At 36.9% G+C, this 19,782-nt stretch overlaps 1 long non-coding RNA gene across 1 annotated transcript; it reads right to left on the bottom strand.

Moving 5' to 3' along the window:
• Positions 1-11,387: 11,387 nt before the first annotated feature.
• LOC136254557 (uncharacterized) lies at positions 11,388-13,035 on the bottom strand. The gene is made up of 3 exons (XR_010700553.1): positions 12,614-13,035; positions 11,752-12,564; positions 11,388-11,696 (listed from the first exon to the last, which is right to left on the bottom strand). It is a non-coding gene; the product is annotated as an uncharacterized lncRNA (long non-coding RNA).
• Between the last annotated feature and the right edge of the window lie 6,747 nt (positions 13,036-19,782).

Here is a 19,782-nt window from a genome sequence, read left to right as displayed (position 1 = left end):
CCCTTAGAGGACAAATTATGTGGGGGCGACTAATTTCAAAACGAAGGATGGTATGCAGCACCATAGATTATATCTATGGACTATAATCTATGGCAGCCGGCACACTTCTTGGTGGCTATATATATGTACTGATTAACTACATAGAGCGCCAGTTCATCAATACCCAGTGACCGCAGTTGTGCTCTGCGTCATTCTTTAAATTCCGAGTAAAATTCTTAGAGAGCAAATGACGTGGGGGCGACTAAATTCAAATTTCAAACTAGCCATTCTCGAAAACAAATGTTTCAATCTGAACGAAACTTTCAGAACAGTTTAAAAACACATTGCCCTACATGCCAAGCGAGTATTGCGGAAAACAACAATCTGGGATTTGTATTTGGCCTCTAGGTCGACTGAGGACGACTGTAACTTCGTTTGGTGCTGAAATCACGACTGTAGGGTAATCATGTATGGTGAAATCGATGATGTGAATCTTGAGGTAATTGAGTGAATACTGAAGCGATAACAGGGCGATCAATGTTCGGAATGTACAAAGGAACGCAAGGCATACACCTGCGGTTGCGTCTAACCGCATGCGATAAAAAAAAATGAAACTTCCCCTTTGATGTCGGCAACCTCGATCACGAAACAATCGGCATGGATTTGCTTCACTGCTTGTGTGGTAGTTACTAGTGACACGATGAGTTCAACTCCAGAGTTTCAGAGGGATAGCGTAAGTGACGGGTGGATTACAGGAAGGCCGAATTTGACAACGTTCGTTCTTGTAAAATCCTCACGTAGTGGTCGCGTCATTTATTGTCTGCGGCGCGCGTTTCTGCTTTACTGGCCGCGCGACTCACTACCGTGAGTCTTGATATGTACCATAGGCTGGCTTTGGGGTATACAAATACAAAAAGAAGTGAAATATAATCCAAAACAGCCAAGCTGTAAAAAAGAGTGCAGCCCTCAAAAAGGCTATGATGAAAAAAGATGTGAAATCCAATGTGGCAGCCAAGAAATGGCTGTGATGGTAGGTTAATGATAAAAAATTTAATAATGACAATTCAGGTAAATTTTGTGCCAAGACTAAGCGGCACCAAAATTCACCTGAATTGTCGTTATTACATTAACCTACCATCACAGCCATTTCTTGGCCGCCACCTTGCATTTCACATCTTTTTCACCATAGCTTTTTGAGGGCCTCACTCTTTTTACAGCTTGGCTATTTTGGATTAGATATATATATATATATAGAGCAGATTTTGTTTTATTAAATGATATCCCACTAGGGACCTGTCAGAAGGCTATAAGCCTGTGAATACATGCATGGAGTCTGAAACATGTAACTGAAACGTTGTTCCCATGATCTCTAATCAAACTTATAATTTTTAATTATTCCTTTCACTTGTGATGAACTAATTGCTAGGGAGTTACATAATACGGTATAGAGTGCTCATAACAAGACCTTTGTGATGAATTTTGTACACACAATTATTTGTGTTTGCGAGCACTTACTGCACTAATATTAGAAGATCAGTGTTTGTATGTTTTTGTTGAGTGTTATGCTTTATATGTTGTTCAGTAATGTTTGTTTTTTATTGTATGTTATTTTGTAGGGCACTGCTGAAATATAGTTTTTTGACTGACACAATCACCATTTGTGGCTGGGCCTGCAAAAATAAGGCATGTATGCACATGACTTTTGCCTACTTTTTCAAACTTTCATCACTCATAACTTTTTGTACCATGATGCAATGGCAATGCAATTTGTGACTGGGCCTGCAAAAATAGGGCATGTGGGCACATGATTTTTGCCTAGTTTTTAAAACTTTCATCACTCATAACTTTTTGTACCATTATGCTATGGCAATGCAATTTTCTACTTTTAGTCAGCATTTAGTTGGCCTTATGATGCAAGTTACAGAATGCAAATATTCTGCTCCAGTACTAAGATATGAACTGTAGCATGTCAAGATGTAGTTTGTGCCCACATGCCCTATTTTCGCAGGCCCGGTCACATTTTCAGCTCTTAGTAAGCATTTAAGTGGCTTTAGGATGCAAGTTACAGAATTCGAATATTCTATTCCAGTACTGATATACACTGTATGACCTGTATAAAGTGACGGGGTATAGTTTGTTCCCACATGCCCTGTTTTTGCAGGCCCGGTCACATTTACTGATTTACTGAGCCTGAAATCATAAACTGACAGTCACCCACTACTGCATGATATCATAAAAATAATCATTACTAAGAAAGTATTTTAGTGTTTTTGTTGATCAGTCACTAGCTACCTACACATGATACATTGTAATGCAATCATCATTAACTATAATCCTTTCAACAATGTATTAAAGTGTTTTCTTAGTATTAACTATACTAGATAGGTACATTTGAACCACCGCAATAAAAATATTTTCCAAATGATTTACTCCAAACTTGAAGCACAAAACCAAACATCTCTGCTCTCTTAGTAAAAGATACTCATGATCCTGCAGTACATGTTACTGTCAGACCTTCAGTGCTGGTCACTGTAAAGCTCTAATAACAATAACAGTAATAATCCCCAATTACTTCATAATTTGACTCATTTGCAAGCTGCTTGTGTTTGCTTATAGATAATAGATTGCCTCGAGTATATTAATTCTCCACGTCAACTCACAATGTTCAATAGTAGTTAAAAGATTAGTGTATTATTAATCTATAACAATGAAGCCAGCAAGGATGAAGCAGAGTTTATAAAATGTCATTATGATATCACTTGTTATTTTCATCATAGGAGGTAGATAGAGGTTGATCTAACAAACCACTAAATCACTTTCTTAGTAATACCAATACAATATTATTATATTGTTACACTAACTAGTTAAAGTTGATAGTTATGAATACTCTAGCTATAATACTGTTAAACTTGTAAGCATTCCTGTTTGATCATTCTATGTACAAAACATAATGCAGAATGACATTTACTTCAAAGTGTTTAAGTCTGCTGTAATGCAATGCATTAGTGCTGGTTATATGCCAGTATTGCAGCTGATTTCAAAATCAAGTGCAGAAAGCACACAATTTATGTAACTAGTTAGCTAACATAACTGTATTTGTTAACTAGCTAATTACATAACATGTGTGCTTTTTGCACTTGATTTTGAAATCAGCTGCAATACTGGCATATACATAACTAAGTATTAATCCAACTACTGTATGACTCAATCTTTCAACTTTGGTGAGAAGTAATATCTGACTGGTAGCTAGACAATGGCATAGCTATAGTTCCTCTCAAGTTGGTAAACTATGGCTGGACTCTGCAGCTAGTGGCCTATAATGCCCCTTTTCAGCTCATGAATATCCATTTATCTGCTAGCCTTTTCAAATGTATTTTAAATGGTTTTCTTACATGCTGATTTATTAACTATGAATGCATTCAAAATTTGGAATTAAGTAAACATATACAAGCACTTTATGGTATATGGTTTCTGTTTTGCTACATAACCAGTTGCCCATAGTTATACTACCCGGACCTGTAATGGCTGCTACATGTGACCTCTCTCGAGACAGGTACATGGTAATATAACCAGCACAAATACCATGTATTACAAGCACTTTGAAGTCAACATCGTTATGTATTTTTTGTAGAATGATCATTGATCAAACAGGAATGCTTACAAGTTGAAGAATATTATAGCTAGCATTTTGTTGTTCCATAGCTGGCAACTTTAACTATCTAGTGTAACAATTTGTATAAGTGTTACTAAGAAAGTGTTTTAGTGGTTCGTTAGATCAACCTCTAGCTACATCTTATGATGCAAAATAACATGTGATATCACAATGACATTTTTAACTCTGCTTCATCTTTACTGGCTTCATTGTTACAGATTAATAATACACTAATCTTTTAACTACTATAATAGGTACATGTACATAAATAGATTTAAACAGTGAACATTGTGAGTTGAGGTGGAGGATTAATATACTTGAGGCGATCTAAAATCTATAAGAAACGTATGCAGCTTGTAAATGAGTCAATCCTAAGGCTATTAAATCATTCTCACCAATATAGGCCTACAAATCCTGCTGTCTTCATAGTTGATTGCCACTGTTACTGTTGTATACCCACAATGAGTTGTGGATTCTCTGTGTACAGAACAAGTACGGGTATTTGGACTGGACCAGACCTTTTTCTCCCCACACAAAGATGAAGAGAAACAAAATCAGTCTGACCATGCAAGATGAGTCATGAAGGTGCTGTGAGCTGGTTTCTAGTTAAAATTTCTTCGTGTCAGAGATAGGCACCAGCCTATTATGCTAGCATAATTTTTGGCATAATAGGTGCGTGAAAGCATCAAGCATAATGCTAGCATAATAGGCAGAATAGTTGTCATATTGTAAGCAAAAATGCATGCCACAGAAAATGGTTGACTTATAGAACAATTGATGCCACTGATATGGCATTAAGTAGTTATCTGACACCACTGTTATTATAATAGTTTACAATGTAGCCAAATTCTTAATGCACGGATACGTTTTACATTTAACCAGTTGTTCATAAGCAAATCCATAGAAAGTAACAAAACATTGGAACTGTGGCAAACGTTTTGAGCATAATTATGAGCATAATAGGCAAAAATTTTTAGCACTGCAGCATAGCATAATAGGTAAAATTAAAAGCATAATAGGCTGGTGCTTAGCCAGAGAAAGCCAAAAATGATGCATGATACCATTAAAATACAGAGAAAGAAGTAACATGTATGCATCTTCATTATTTATCTCTGATGTTATTGACCCATACAAACTCTTTTCTCAGCTGAGTGTTCACATTTTCTACCTTTTGAATAATAGATAGCTACATTGTTTTATAACGTGCATGCTAATAAAGATGAGATGTTACACACGATTACACTTAGGATCAAAATTCTGTTCGAAATGATTCCAAAGAAAGTTTGTAAGTTTGTATTTGATAGTACAGTGTAGGTAGCTAGGTTAAGATTGTAATTTATTGGTAATACATTCCATATATGAGGGAGTATGCTGAAATAGACTGAAATTACTGCTGGAAACATTGATATTACCTACGTGTTGCAGTTTATAGCTAGATCCTAATATATAGTGTGCTTCCTGAAGTGAATTTAACATAGTCAGTAATATTAAATTCCAAGGGCCCCCACACTATTTTCAGTAGCATGTTTTGGCCCCCCAACTTTATGGGCCAAGGAGCCAAAGCTATATAATATGCACACACAGAAATACATACCTCCATATGAGAAACCATACAAACATCATGCAAAATCACTCTCTGGGTGTGGCATCACCAGTCCACCACAACTGTCAAGCCATTCATTGTACAGTATTAAACACAAAAAGCGCCTGTAACTTTATTTCTGTTATGCTTGCACGTGATATCTGTTGTTCAAATATTTATGTATGCATGTATGTATATTAATAATTGTAAAACACATAAAAATGTGAGTATAAATACAATATCTTACGATTAGTAATTACTGTTAATTAAAATATAGTCAGTGAATGTGTTCAAATCAGTTAGTGTGCAATCATTAGTAATTGGTAATTTGTTCTACAACTACAAGGATTACAACATTATTATAGTTGTTATATATAAAGTGAAACATCATTACCTTTAAGGAACTGCAAACTGGGATGTGTGCTCTAGCAGGTGTTCCTAAACTGAGTGTAGATGACGTGAATACCACACTGCGTTCATGGTTGGCCACTTTCGTTTTCAGCACTCTTGTATGTTTCTCTTTAGACTACTTAATAAATCTACTTCACCAAGTCTTCATAATTTCTGGTTATAAATCACCTATGTAGTATAGGTGTAGGACTATTAGCTAGTGATAACACACTCCACAAAACCTATATAAATGCACGTATGAACTGGGAACAGGAACTATATCAATGGGACCCTGTGTGTATGTGTGGGGTTTGATCAGCTTATGGTTAACTGGTTATGTCTATCTTTGGCCCCCCCACTCAGAAAATCGTTCCTACGCCTTTGTTAAATGCATTGGTAGGGGCTTTTAGGCTTTTGATAAAAAACATTATGTCACAGATGTCCAAAACCTAGCTACATCTGGCGCTAACGTGTTTACCAAGTTTTAGGCTAAATTCAAAGGTATAGAGTAGTGGTGGTAGTTATGAGACAATTATTAATAACTTCAAAGCATTAATTGCTATTACCTAAAACTGTAACCCTGATATTTACACTACTAATATGGAAAAGTGTATCCATAAACTACATTATCCTAATATTTCAAAAAAAATCCTGCCTTGTGGTGGTCTGTATGATATTTTTTTGGAACACTGTAGATGTGTGTATTATGAGACATAACGGGTATTATGAGATGCTGTGCTTGAACATTGACTATTTCATATTTAATATGTTAGATTATTATGTAAAGGGTAGCAGGGACACTGTAGACAGTCGAAACAGAGTAGTTGACTTCATAATGTGTACTTTATACATCTTTGTACTCTGAACTATATAGCAAGTGGTACAAAGAGAATCATTGACAGTATGCCAATAATATGTAGCAAATTGAAAGAGCTATATCACCCTCTAATTAGACTTGTGGTTGGCTCAAATTCACTCTATCAGATGATCTGAATAGGTACTATCTGTTCACGCCTATATCTGCAGAATTTAACCCACTCCACTAGTGGTTTTAAGCTATGCGACCCATATTAGCTACCCGGCCCCCGTCCTGTCTCTATACTCTACTGATGTCATTTCCACTGAATCTGCTAGCTACAATACAACCGGATCAGCTCGATTTTGTCTGGTTTTGCGGCGCAAATAGAATAGCCACTATAAATTGAATGAACCACTTTCTTTAGAATAAGTTTATAGAAATAATCATTATCGCGAGTGCGAGAAGCAGCTAACAGTTAGATTTTTGCTTGTTGACGCCTAACACCGAGATGCCGCTGTTTGCCGAAAAGTACCTCAATCAAGTGGTTTACATCGAGGCCAACACACGTAAAGGAGAATGGCTGGACTCTAGCAGCGAAGATGGTAAAGTTCGAGTTAGAAAAGAACCAAAGTCAAACATTCATAACTGTGAATGGGCTAAATGGTATGTGAGGAAGGGCCCCGAGGTAGGCCACTCCAGTTCTCTCGTAACAGTTGAAAGCATGCTACACCGCGGCAGCTATCTAGCGGCTGATCAATCTTTCTGCCGCATAAAAAAATCATCCAACCCAAATGATCATGACTGGGCGCTTTGGTACCTTATATCGGGGCCCGATGGAACTGCCAGCTTTCGATCGAAGACTTGTGAGTATTTCATCGGTACATGGATGCGCGTTTCCGTTTTGGATCGTGAAGACGAAGTTGAGGTAGAGAGAGGGACAACCGATTGGTCCTTATTCAGGATATATCGATCATCCGACTTGAAAGAATAAAGCACTTTAAAACTAATCATTCAAATGTGCAGTTTAGTTTATCATTTCAACTATGTACAACTAGCTAGCTATAAAGCTACTCATTTTGAGGTCTGTACATGTGAATGAATCAATAAAAAAGTACTGTGTAAATGTGCTTATTATTATTATTATTATTATTATTATATATTTTTTTACAGTAGCTACATAAGGTCATAATGAACAATAATAATTTATATCAATAATACAAGAAAAGGTCTTCACGTTCAAACAGTGGGCAGAGAGGCAAACTCTGCCCAATCCTGTGATGAAGGAATCGTTGCCATCACAGAAGCAGCATCAGGGGCGGATCCAGGGGGGGGGGGGGGGGGGCTTTGGGGGCTGAAGCCCCCCCTTCATATTTAGGCTTTACTTGATCAATATGCTGAGTATTATAATGAAATTTTGTCTTAGCATAATTATATGATCACTAATAATACAAATACTCATAAAATTACCTTATAAACATCTTTCCAAGGTATTATCAGTGGATTTATGCTAAAGTTTATGTAACAAGGACCCGGATCAGCATTGGAGGTGTACAAGATCGAGATACTCTAATAGAGCAGTCAGCTAACTACTCTAATAGAACATTCACTGGAAACATGTAGTTGGTTCTGTTATGGAATTTTTCCAAATCTGCCAGCACCTATACATACAATGAAGTGCATTGGTCTGTTTAAAGGGCTTCTTTCATCTACTAGTGTAGTTAATATGTATGGCAATACTTAATTCAAGTGCACAATTTCCATTGAAAATGCTCTCAGATTCAATCTTGCATTGTTCAAATTTCAAAATTTTCCACTTTCAACATTCTTAATAATTCTAACATGCACCTATTCAGTATTGTGCAAGTGTGAGAGGGGTGCATCATGCACTTGGTTGTCTGTACTTACCAAACTTTTCCATTAGCAAAATGCTTTAGAGAGCCATACCTATAATCTAAAGGCAGTATATAAAATATCTGCAGGCAGAAAATATTATGAATTTTATGTGGAAATGTCTCCAAATTGCAGTATTTTAGCATCTATTTTTCAAAATTTTCCTGGGGGGGCATGCCCCCAGACCCCCTAGTTCCAGCATGCTTTGCACACCTCTACCCAACCTTGAGTTAGCCCCCCCCTTTTACAAATCCTAGATCCGCCCCTGAGCATATTATATGTTTGTGCAGTTGCATCCCCCTGTGTTGTATCAGCCTTATGGCTGCCTTACACAGTAACCAAATCCAAATAATATTAAAAATAATAATAATGTTCTGTACCATATGCGTATTTTGTACCATACGCGTATGGTATAGACGGGTTGCCTTTTTAAGGCGTGGTCGTTTTGCCGTAAATTTTCCACATACTTTCCGAGTTCGCTAAGTCAAAAATTTATTACGGCTATTGGAGAAAATGAACGTTTCGGTTAACTTTAGCAAGCAAGAGTTAGCCAGCCTTCAGAACAGAAAGTATGTTATAGAGAAAAGTTCGAGCTATAACATATCCAGCGTGTAAGGTGAAGGCTGTGCGAGAAGATGATTTTCTCTCAATCTCGGGTTTTTGGAAAGCGATAAAACTCGCTGAAAACATTCTTTGTAAGACTTTGCTACTACTTAGAATGATAGACTGGATGATTTTAACTCACCTTGTACCTTTGAAGAATCAAAAACGTTTGTCAAACTATTTTTAAAAATGGGTTTTTTGTTGACTTCTTGACCAACATTGTAATCATGCGTAAAACGGAAAGTCGCGTTTTCTTGCGTTACACAAGGGACACGCCCTAAATAGGCAACCCGTCTATATACCATAATTATTATGCGTATACGCGTACGGTACAACCATACGCGTATGGTACGGAAAATCGTACCATCTGAGTATAGCTAACCCGGTATGCGTATAATATCAAGCCGAATGCTATGCTGTACTGTAAGGTATTTGGAGGTACTATACGTGTAGTTCTGTGCTTTAGTTAGGAACTACTCGTGTCATGCATTTTCAATAGCACCTGTAAAATGTACGTAGCTACATGTAGATGTGATCGTCCAAAGATTGCATGAGAGTAATGTAGTTCGAGCTGGTCAGCTAGTTGGTACAACTCCAGATTATTGGTCCGGCTCAGGCCTGACCAACCGGACCGTCTCCTCCGGCCTTGCAAAGAAACCAACATGTAGAGAGTTCAGCCACAAACAAATCGCCCTGTAGAGGGATCAGCAGCTAGAAGAAATTACCCTGTACAGAGTTCAGCTACAAAGAAACCATCATGTAGAGAGTTCAGCTGCAAACAAATCATCTGTAGATAGTTCAGCTACAAACAAATCACACTGTAGAAAGATCAGCTAGAAGAAGTCACCTTGTAGAGAGTTCAGCTACTAACTATAGTGACCCTCAGCTAGAAGAAGTTACTTTGTAGAGAGTTCAGCTACAAACAAATCATCCTGTATAGAGATAAGCTAGAAGAAATTACCTTGTAGATAGTTCAGTTACAAACAGTTCACCCTGTAGAGAGATCAGCTAAAAGGACGCACCTTGTAGAATGCGTTCAGTTGCAAAGAAACCATGCACCATGTAGAGTTCTGTAATAAATATATATATATATATATTAAATTTGTACATTTATTGATAAAATCAGAAATATTTAAAGTACTCATCTGCTTCATCTTTTCTTCTTTCCTGTGGAAAAGAAAAAAAAGGTAGGTTAAAAAACCCCAAAGCTGGCCTATGGTATACAAATACAAAAAGAAGTGAAATATAATCCAAAACAGCTAAGCTGTAAAAAAAGAGTGTGGCCCTCAAAAAGGCTATGGTGAAAAAAGATGTGAAATCCAAGGTGGCGACCAAGAAATGGCTGTGATGGTAGGTTAATGGTAAAAATTTAACAACGACAATTCAGGTGAATTTTGTGCCAAGACCAAGCGGCACCAAAATTCACCTGAATTGTTGTTATTAAAATTTTTACCATTAACCTACCATCAAAGCCATTTCTTGGCCGCCACCTTGGATTTCACATCTTTTTTCACCATAGCCTTTTTGTGGGCCGCATTCTTTTTTTACAGCTTGCTGTTTTGGATTAGATATTACTTGCAACTGAACTATTTAGTTACAGTTACATATTACTCATAAAATAAAGTAACTATAATAATATTACATATTATATTACTTTGTGTCCACAGCCTTAAGCTATCACGTGTGAAACTACCACTTTATCACGTGACATGATTACGTTGTTGTACATTGTGCAATTCTTGGTTATAAGTAAGAAGCTGGTGAATAAGCTTCATTCAGTAGGCTTCTTTACTTCGTTGTGGCTAGGCGTTACTCAGAGGATAACTAACGAGATTAGTAACTTCGTTACTTGTAGTGATAATGTTAGGCGCAATCTGTGAATTTGCGCAGTTTATAAATTGCGCTGCGCATTTTGTGAATTCATAAAATGCGCAACAATTTACAATGCGCAACAATTACCGTAAGAGCTGCGCATTTTGTGAACTGCCTGGATTCTCGTCCATTCAGTGTACCGCCGTTACGTTCTTGGCCAATTCAAGTGCGTAGCTATCCTGGCTGCTCATAGGGAGGTATAATAAGCCCCTTAATAGCTATGTTTACTCGAGGTTTTACTACAAGGAACATGCATGGGTCAAGATCGCCGTGACGCACTAGCTTCCGTTTTCTATTTCGGATATCTCTCACTTGCGTATTATTATTATACTGGGCAGGCTGATTGTGCCCAGGGGACTCTGCAGCTGACCTGGATAACGTGCACACTGTCTTTCTCTCTGCGTACTACTTGTGGTAGCAGGCTCATCTGCTGATATCTCTCCATGTGGGTTAGCTTTCATGGGCGCAGGGACTACCGAGTCCAGCCTGTCGCTATATTTTATCTAGCAGTTGTCCAGCACATGCCAACACAGCGCATATGCTGCACCAGTAATGAAGCGTGTATCAGCACATAAGGTTTGGTGTTTTGTAGTTCGTGTCCAACATCATGTCCAGTCCAAATGGTACATGTACTTATAGTTTCACTCTCACATTATCTCATGCGTGCAGATGTAACACAACATGCGGTTACATAATGCCACCTCTGTGTGATAAGGTTATTAGTGCAAACATATAGTGTTTGCATGGAATCAGGTATGTTGTGTGACACATATCATTATACTCCAATACATTAGTTACAAAGGTGCAGCTCCATTTCATGAATAGCAAGCCCCAGAAAAGTTATATTCATTTTCATCTTGCCTGGCTGTAACCACATGTCTTCCTAAAGACCGTTCATGGTACCCCCATGAGCAACAATTGCACCTGACCTATGCATGGAGTCCACACGTGAATACACAATTCGTTTACATAACTAGACCTCACCAATCAATTCTATTATCATCCAAACTAATCATTCCACAAGAATGACAATAGTCATCCAATGATTCTAAATAAACAAACATTATCTGTTAATGCGCATGACACATCATAACTCATAGGCACAACAGATAATGAAAAGAAATTCACCAATTCACCCATAGAACAACAAGCTAATTGTCATCTATATAATTTATTGACATTCTCATATGCAGTGAATGCAGAATCAGTGTCGGTTCTATAAGGTACAGATAAAGTGGATATTGTTACAACTATTAGCTATTATGCTAGCTATACCAGTCATAACTATAGCCATGACCACTTCAGTATAGTATCATGATACAGTTTTGTATCGAACAATTTTTTGATGGTGATACGTGATACACAAAATGTACTGTATCACAGAACACTACAGTTGCTATGCCTATGGGGATCATGAAGGTTTGATCTTTCTTGCCAAAAGTATCAGCTAAAATCCAGCCTGACTTACATGTCCTTCACAATTAACAGCTTGGCATTATTACAGAATTGAGAACCAGACTACTTCTTCAGTATAGAATATTGCTATAATATAATTAACTACTCATCTCCATGCACAACCACGTCCAGAGTCTTATGACTAGTGGCTATTAATTTTTGTGATGCTTGAGAATATGATAGCATACATAATTCACTATACTTCCATACCTCTGCGAGTGTTTTCTTGTTGCCCACATGTCCACATTTTCAGTTGAATGCACATGCTCTAATAAGTCATCAACTGTTGTAACTAAACTATGGTGGTCAAAGACGGTTTTGTCATTCTCATGTATTCTGTAGCTAATTACAGACTTTGTGAAGGGCAGGCACAAACATGATGGATTCTTACCCTATGTTTGGCAAGCAAACATAGAACATCTTCCAACTTCAGGCCTGGGTAGTTTAACAAAACAAATTTCTTTGTCATATAACCCACTGCAGAATTTGAAAAGGTTGGGAAATCCGGCGGCCGGCTTATGTTGAGTCCAGCCATTCAAAACGCCTGTTAACTTCTGCGCCTTCTCCTCCGTTACTGTTTTGCTTTTGGATGTGTGATTGGGATCAAGATATTTTCCTCTACAGAACTTTTCAGTATCTCTCTGTCGTGACCTCTTTCGACACTGTATTTCCAACTCAGTAGAAACTCCGAGAGAAACTCACACCTCGCATGCACTGCACGAGGAAATCTCGTGATCTAACACTTAGAACGACAGTAGGTCAACAACCGATACAACCGTATTGTTGCCCTTGCCATGTCAGCCAAGCCGGACAACTGCGCAATTTATAAATTGTTGCGCATTTTACGAATTCACAAAATGCGCAGCGTATAATTTATAAACTGCGCAAATTCATAGATTGCGCCTAACAATAATATTACTTAATATTAGACTCGTTACAGTAACTATATCACTTAGGTAACGCGTTACATTTGTAAGTAAAGTAACTTGAGTTATATTACCCATTTTTATAGCGTATTTCGTTATATTACTTAGTTACTACAAAAGTAATAATATTACGTAACGCGTTAATTATGTAATGCGTTACTCCCAACACTGGGAAGCAGTCACTTTTTATCGCCGTTTAGCTGATTTACTATCCAAACGCAACACCATGACCTACAGCAGCACTCTTGCGTGGCTTTGTTGCTTGTTATCATTTTCTCTTTTAAGGTCTGCAACTATGTGTATCCGGGGAAGCCGTTCCATCTCTTACAGATCATCTGATGCTTCCCCAGAACTGGGCCTTGTTAGTGGCCCCAGAGACTTTTAAATATCCCCATTATTGTTTGTATCAGTTGTGTCCAGCACACATGCCTTTTGTGCTGGGGGTGGAGGCGGGAAACAAATGCATGAAATAGGCACTCACATGATAGAAATTCAAATCACGGAAATAATCATGAAATCGCTTTCATTTCTGCCATGCGGTGTACTAGGGCTCCTTTTGTAAATAGTTGTGTTAATTGCTCACTCAGGCGTGGTCTGGGCCAGTGCAGGTGTGTTTTATTCTGTGATGGCTCAATCACGTGAGTTTGTAGTTATTAGGATACACGCCTATTAGTTTATTTTTACAGTTTCTAACAACAAATCCTTGTTGCTAGTTATATGTTCTAGACATTATCGCTGTTATTCGCCAAGAATTCTGGTTTTGAGTAATTGAGACAGCAAGTGATGAGAAAAGGTGCCATTTTGGGTGATTTTTGCCCAATACTGGACTCACCCAGATGGTTAGCATCTTCAGAATTTAACCATTCTTGGTGTGTGACTTCTTGTTGATGGGTGACTACTACTTTGTATGAGGAAGTTTTGGCAATCATTCGTTTAGTCTTTGTGGACGAAACCCCGTTTTTGGACCCCAAAATCCTGTCTAAATGATGCAGCTACAGCAATCGTGCTTCACCAATCAAACCACCAATACTTTTTGGTGAAGGTTTGCTCACAGAGGAAGGTTTAAGTGCAGTATTGCGATAAAAGATCATTCACAGTAAAAAAAGTAGTGAATACTGTGGCAAATAGTGAGCGTCACTGGCTGTTGTAGTGAGCGTCACTAAGAATTTCCACTATTTCCCACAGTATTCACTACTTATTTTTTACTGTGTTGTTTCTGGGAGTTACAGCTCGTAATCTCGTGATTTGTAGGCATCTTGATTGATTTCCACCCCACCCCTGGTTAAAATGCCAAGGATATATAGTAGAAATGGGGAAGAAGTCATTAGCCCTCCCTAAATGCTGTCTCTTGGAGCTCTAAGCTCATCATTCACATGGCTAAATTAAACTGAAAGTGTGTAAATATAGTGTCTTGCAAAACAGTTAGGTAGAGCACTTAAACTAATATATTGTAACTATATTCAAGTACACAAAACTGAATGGAATTTTCAACTTGAGTAGACCTTATAGGTAGGGTTTCCACAACATTTTCAGTTTAAATTGCTATCTGTTGTTATGTGTTGGACTGATACTCACTTAATTGAATACATCTGCAGTGGCTGTAAATTCTATTGCCTCCCAGACCACTTGAAATTGAAAAAAGATCAAGATACTCTAATAGAGCAGTCATAATAATATACCCTAATAGAACAGTCATTGCAATACTCTAATAGAGCATTCGATATAGAATATAGCCACTGTTCTGCTTAGTCTAAAACATTACATCTATGTTAATTGTCCTCAAATCACTCAAACGTTCCAGTGAGTCATTTGCATTGCGCACTGCATTGGACTAATTGATCATACATGTGAGCATGTTATGCATTCATTAGCAATTACAAACTCAATGGTTTCTGTATCTCAAGAACTAATCTTTCACTGAAATTTTGAAAGTAAAATTAGCTATGAAATGGTACTGTAGTACAAAATTACCAGGATACATCCTCAATGTTAACAAAAGGAGAAAGAGGCTTTGCAAGTAAAATAGCTTTCAGATGCCATTTCAGAGCATCTATTTTCAAAAAATTTCTTTGGGAAGAATGTTCCCAGATCCCCCTAACTTGGCATGCCATGTGTGCTTAGCACATGCCGGTACATCTTTGCTCTTCAAAATGCATGTGACAGAAAAGATCAATACACTCTAATAGAACAGTTAGCTGCCTGATTGTTCTATTAGAGTTATTGATTGTTCTATTAGAGTATATCGATCCTTTTCTGTGATATGTATTTTGACCATCAAGGATTTGTAGTATGAATCAAATATTCTCCCTATTATGCTAGCATTATGCTCAATGCTTTCAGGCACATATTATGCTCAAAATTATGCCATCATAATCGCCGGGTTCCTATCTAAAAATCACATCAGATCAATAAGAAGTAGCATGACCTCCATTGCAGTCCATGGATGGCCGGACATACTGAAATCTCTTGGCTCTGGCCTAATTTTAACCTTAAATTTTGTAATTAAATTTATCCAAAGCAACTTACAGCAAGTTTATCATTTGGAAAGTCAAATATAAGCTACAGTTGAAATAACATTCAAAAGTGTAGACAATGATAAGATAGATAGAGAAAGGGGAGTGGCAAATATTTTCTAGTAAGAGGTATTAAAATGATATTTAGGATTAAGGCTTAACTGAAAATCAAAACACTCCAATTCAACAGTAAAGCAATCTACAATAAAGTATCCAAACTCTTCTAAGCTATAAGGGGATACATGCATGAGATGAAATTGATCCTCTTCTACAGTACTTGAACTCTGCACTATTATCTCACCATTCTACTATTTTCTACCTTTTATGAACATATGACTGTATGTACTTAACCATAATTATTTTATTACATTTGTCGTGGACCCTATTTACTTACATAATACTACAGCTACCAATGTAATGCCTGTTTACTAAAATTTATTTATCTATTATTACACCACTATTATAATGGGCCTTGAGTTCAATGTCATTAAGTAAATGAATGGTAATAATTAAAACAGTCTTAATAATATAGTGCAGCTAAATTAATGTAGATTAAAACACAATCATGTACAACAAGATATTAAGTCATGCCATATTTGGAAATCTGCAGGAACATTCTCAAGGGCGTATGCACAAATTTTGAGAAGTGATTTCCACTGCAGCTAGATTGCTATATATTCTAATCAAGACTCAAGTCGCGTGGCCAGTAAAGCAGAAACGCGCGCCGCAGACAATAAATTACGCGACCACTACACGTGAGGATTTTACAGGAACGAACATTGTCAAATTTGGCTTGTCTATAACAGGGGCGGATCCAGGAGCTGGCAAGGGGAGGGGCACAACAGCAACTATTAAACCTTTTTGCTGTGAAATTTCACAACCAAAGCTTCTTTCTGCTAGGAGATATGGATGATTTTATCAGACCATGTAGTGATTTCACCATGCGTGGGACGCCAATTAATTTACAATTGGGTGATTTATTCAGGTGCTAGAATGGTTAAAACTAAGTCTTAGACAATGATACATAGCATTTAATTGAAGAAAAACACCAGGAACACTTGATTTAACTATCAAAAGTCTTTTTATAATACTTTTAGATACTAGGAATGGAATTATTTGCAAACAAAGTAATTTGTCACAATTTGTCACATTTAATCACTCACAGAATTCAATGTATTATGAAAAGTTACTTTGTAATGTATTAGACAGTAAATTGACCATATCTCTGGAACCCTTTAAGATATCAAGCTGAAATTTTGACACAAGTTAGATAAATACCCAGTGCCTCATTTTATCTACAAAAGAGAAAATTGAACAGTGTGCCAAAAAGGATTGTTTTCCACAATTGGGTCACATATGCTATAAAGTATAATATGAAGATCCTTATTCAGATCCTTATTCATAGCTTCATAGTTAAGCTACACTGCCTCATGAACACTGTGACTGCTTTATTAAAGTGACTGCTCTGTTAGAGTATCTCGAACTTGTATGCAAGTTGTTTTAAAGGGATGAAGGAAGGGGAGCGGCACATCCCTCCTGTGCCCCCTCCCCTGGATCCGCCACTGGTATACATATTTATTATTGAGTGATTGCTGTATTAGAGTACTCCAATTTTGTTCATACAAAGTATTGTTCGCAACAATTATAATAACTGATGCTACCATTATGTGAGTAACTACTACTAAATGTTTCTCATTTATAAATTGCATCCAGTTTACAGATTTTGAAGTCTAAACATCTCAATGTTGTAAGTAAAGTGTAAAATGCAAAAGGTTTTGTAAACTTCTATATACCCCCCAGATGTACAGTAGTTACTGTATGCCCTGATTCTGTCAAACATCTACACTTTATCTGACCTTCCTACTGAAGCACTGACCCAAATACCCAATACACATACATATAGCTAGTCTAAGCTAGGCACATAGAGTTATGCACACACCTTTTGTTGATCATTAATTATTTATTTCACTGTTTTGGTTTCATGAAAAACAGGTTTAAACAATACCACAAATCACAATGTACATTTATGCTGCACATATGTTCTCTTGTTTATATAGCTACCAGAAACTGAAACCAACTAGACAGAACAACGCTATTAATATTAATACTGCCATAAAATAGCTATTCAGTTAATGTTTACATGCTCTCTTAACAATGAACTTATTATTGGAAACAAACTTTCGAAAGAACAAAACAATATTGGTATAAATACAACAACATGCTACATGCAGTATATCCAATGGCATAATATTATATTTGATACCTGCATAACTACATATGTGTATACCAGTCAGCTATGTCCTACAAGAGGTGAGCTACAGCTGTGTTACATCAAGAATAATCAAGGAATAGTAACTTGTCATCCACTTCAGTGAAAATGAGCTTAAAGTTGAGGTTTAGGACAATTTTAATTAGTAGCAAACTTTGTAGTGATTTTCACTATACACACAGTTAAAACCACAACTGAAGGTTGTCAAAACTATAATAATTATATTCTGTGAAAACTTCTTTTGGAATTCATTGTTTACTTTTTGTGAATGCAAATGTTAGATAGTTAATATTAAATGCATAATAAGTGCTTTCAGACTTGTGTGCATGTGTATGGTTATGCTCATAGGCGGATCTGAGGGGGGGCCAAGGGGTGCTATGCCCCCCCTTGCCCTTCTCTCGCCCCCCTTGGACTCACAGTACTATATCAATACCAAAAACTGGAATCATGCATTTATACTGTATTCAGAAGTATAGAAAGCCAATAGGCAAATAGAAGACAATAGTTATAAATGTACTTTACAGTTATACTGTACATTGTAAAGAAAGTGAGGAAAAAAGTTAAAATTTTTGTGCCAAGATCGAGATACTCTAATAGAGCAGTCACTACTCTAATAGAACAGTCACATTTCTAATGCCATTATAACAATACTATACACCTTTATATTTTCATTTAGTACACTTTACCATCAAACAGGTTTTATCTCAGATAGGCTAACTAATCTTTATATTGCAAGCATACACTTTTTAGCTACATGCTATCAAAAATGCTCCCAAATTCAAACCTAGGAGGTCTAATTTTTAAAACTTTTCTCTAACTACAGTCTTACAACTGTATGTCTATCATTCATCCAGCTATACTGAATAAAGTTTCCTCTTAGTGGAGTAACTTGTGTACTAGAATTCCTCTAAGTTTTAGTGGAGTACACTAAAACTTCTTGCCCTCCCTTGGCCCCCCCTGACAATGCCTCCTACATCCGCCTATGGTTATGCTGCAAATGAAAATGTGGTTTATGAAATAATGTGCTTATATTTTATGTACCAGTACAGGTACTTATGCACAGTTAAGGTTACCATTGCTGCTGGTTTGGCTACAACTTGTCACTGGTACCATCTACAATGTGACACCTGATGATGACTACTATCCTAACACTACATGTCATCATTGTCATAACCTACAACACTACCTCCTCAATACTACCAAATACTTCACCTCTAACACTCAACTACTCTTCCTACCAGGACTACATCACCTTCATACTGATTTCATCGTACAAAATGTTCACAACATTTCACTCATTGGTAGTACAACTAATGGTACAACACCAGACGCAGTCACCCAGTGTAACTCATCAGTTGGTATTGTAATTACTAATATTGCTAACTTGATAATAACTAATAATAATAACAGTTAGGAGCTGCTTGGGTAATGACTATAACAATGCTACAGTCTTGATCAAACAATGTACAAATGTTCAACTGAGACATGTAGTGATAGAGGAGAGCCGTAACTCATATGATATAGCTGGTATCAATATTTTGGGTGACTCACATTTCTTATTTGTTAGTAGCCATAAAATGGAAATCACTTATATACAAAGACACTACAGTGAATAAGGAGAATCACAGCCTTACAATTGATCACTACCACATTAGCAAGTCTGAGAACAGTGGAGTAGGATTTAAATTCCAACAAAGTACTTACAGAGTGAAGTTTACTTTAATCAATTCTATATTTGAGCAGACAATAAGTGGCTGGCAATTAATATATATTAGCTTTGATAATCAAGGCATAGGGCAAAGTATGGTTTCTATCATATCTTGTCGATTCACAAACAATCAGTTTTATGACA

This window comes from Dysidea avara, chromosome 4 (assembly GCF_963678975.1).
Source record: "Dysidea avara chromosome 4, odDysAvar1.4, whole genome shotgun sequence".
Lineage (NCBI taxonomy): Eukaryota > Metazoa > Porifera > Demospongiae > Dictyoceratida > Dysideidae > Dysidea > Dysidea avara.
This window is presented reverse-complemented; position numbering and strand designations above follow the sequence as displayed.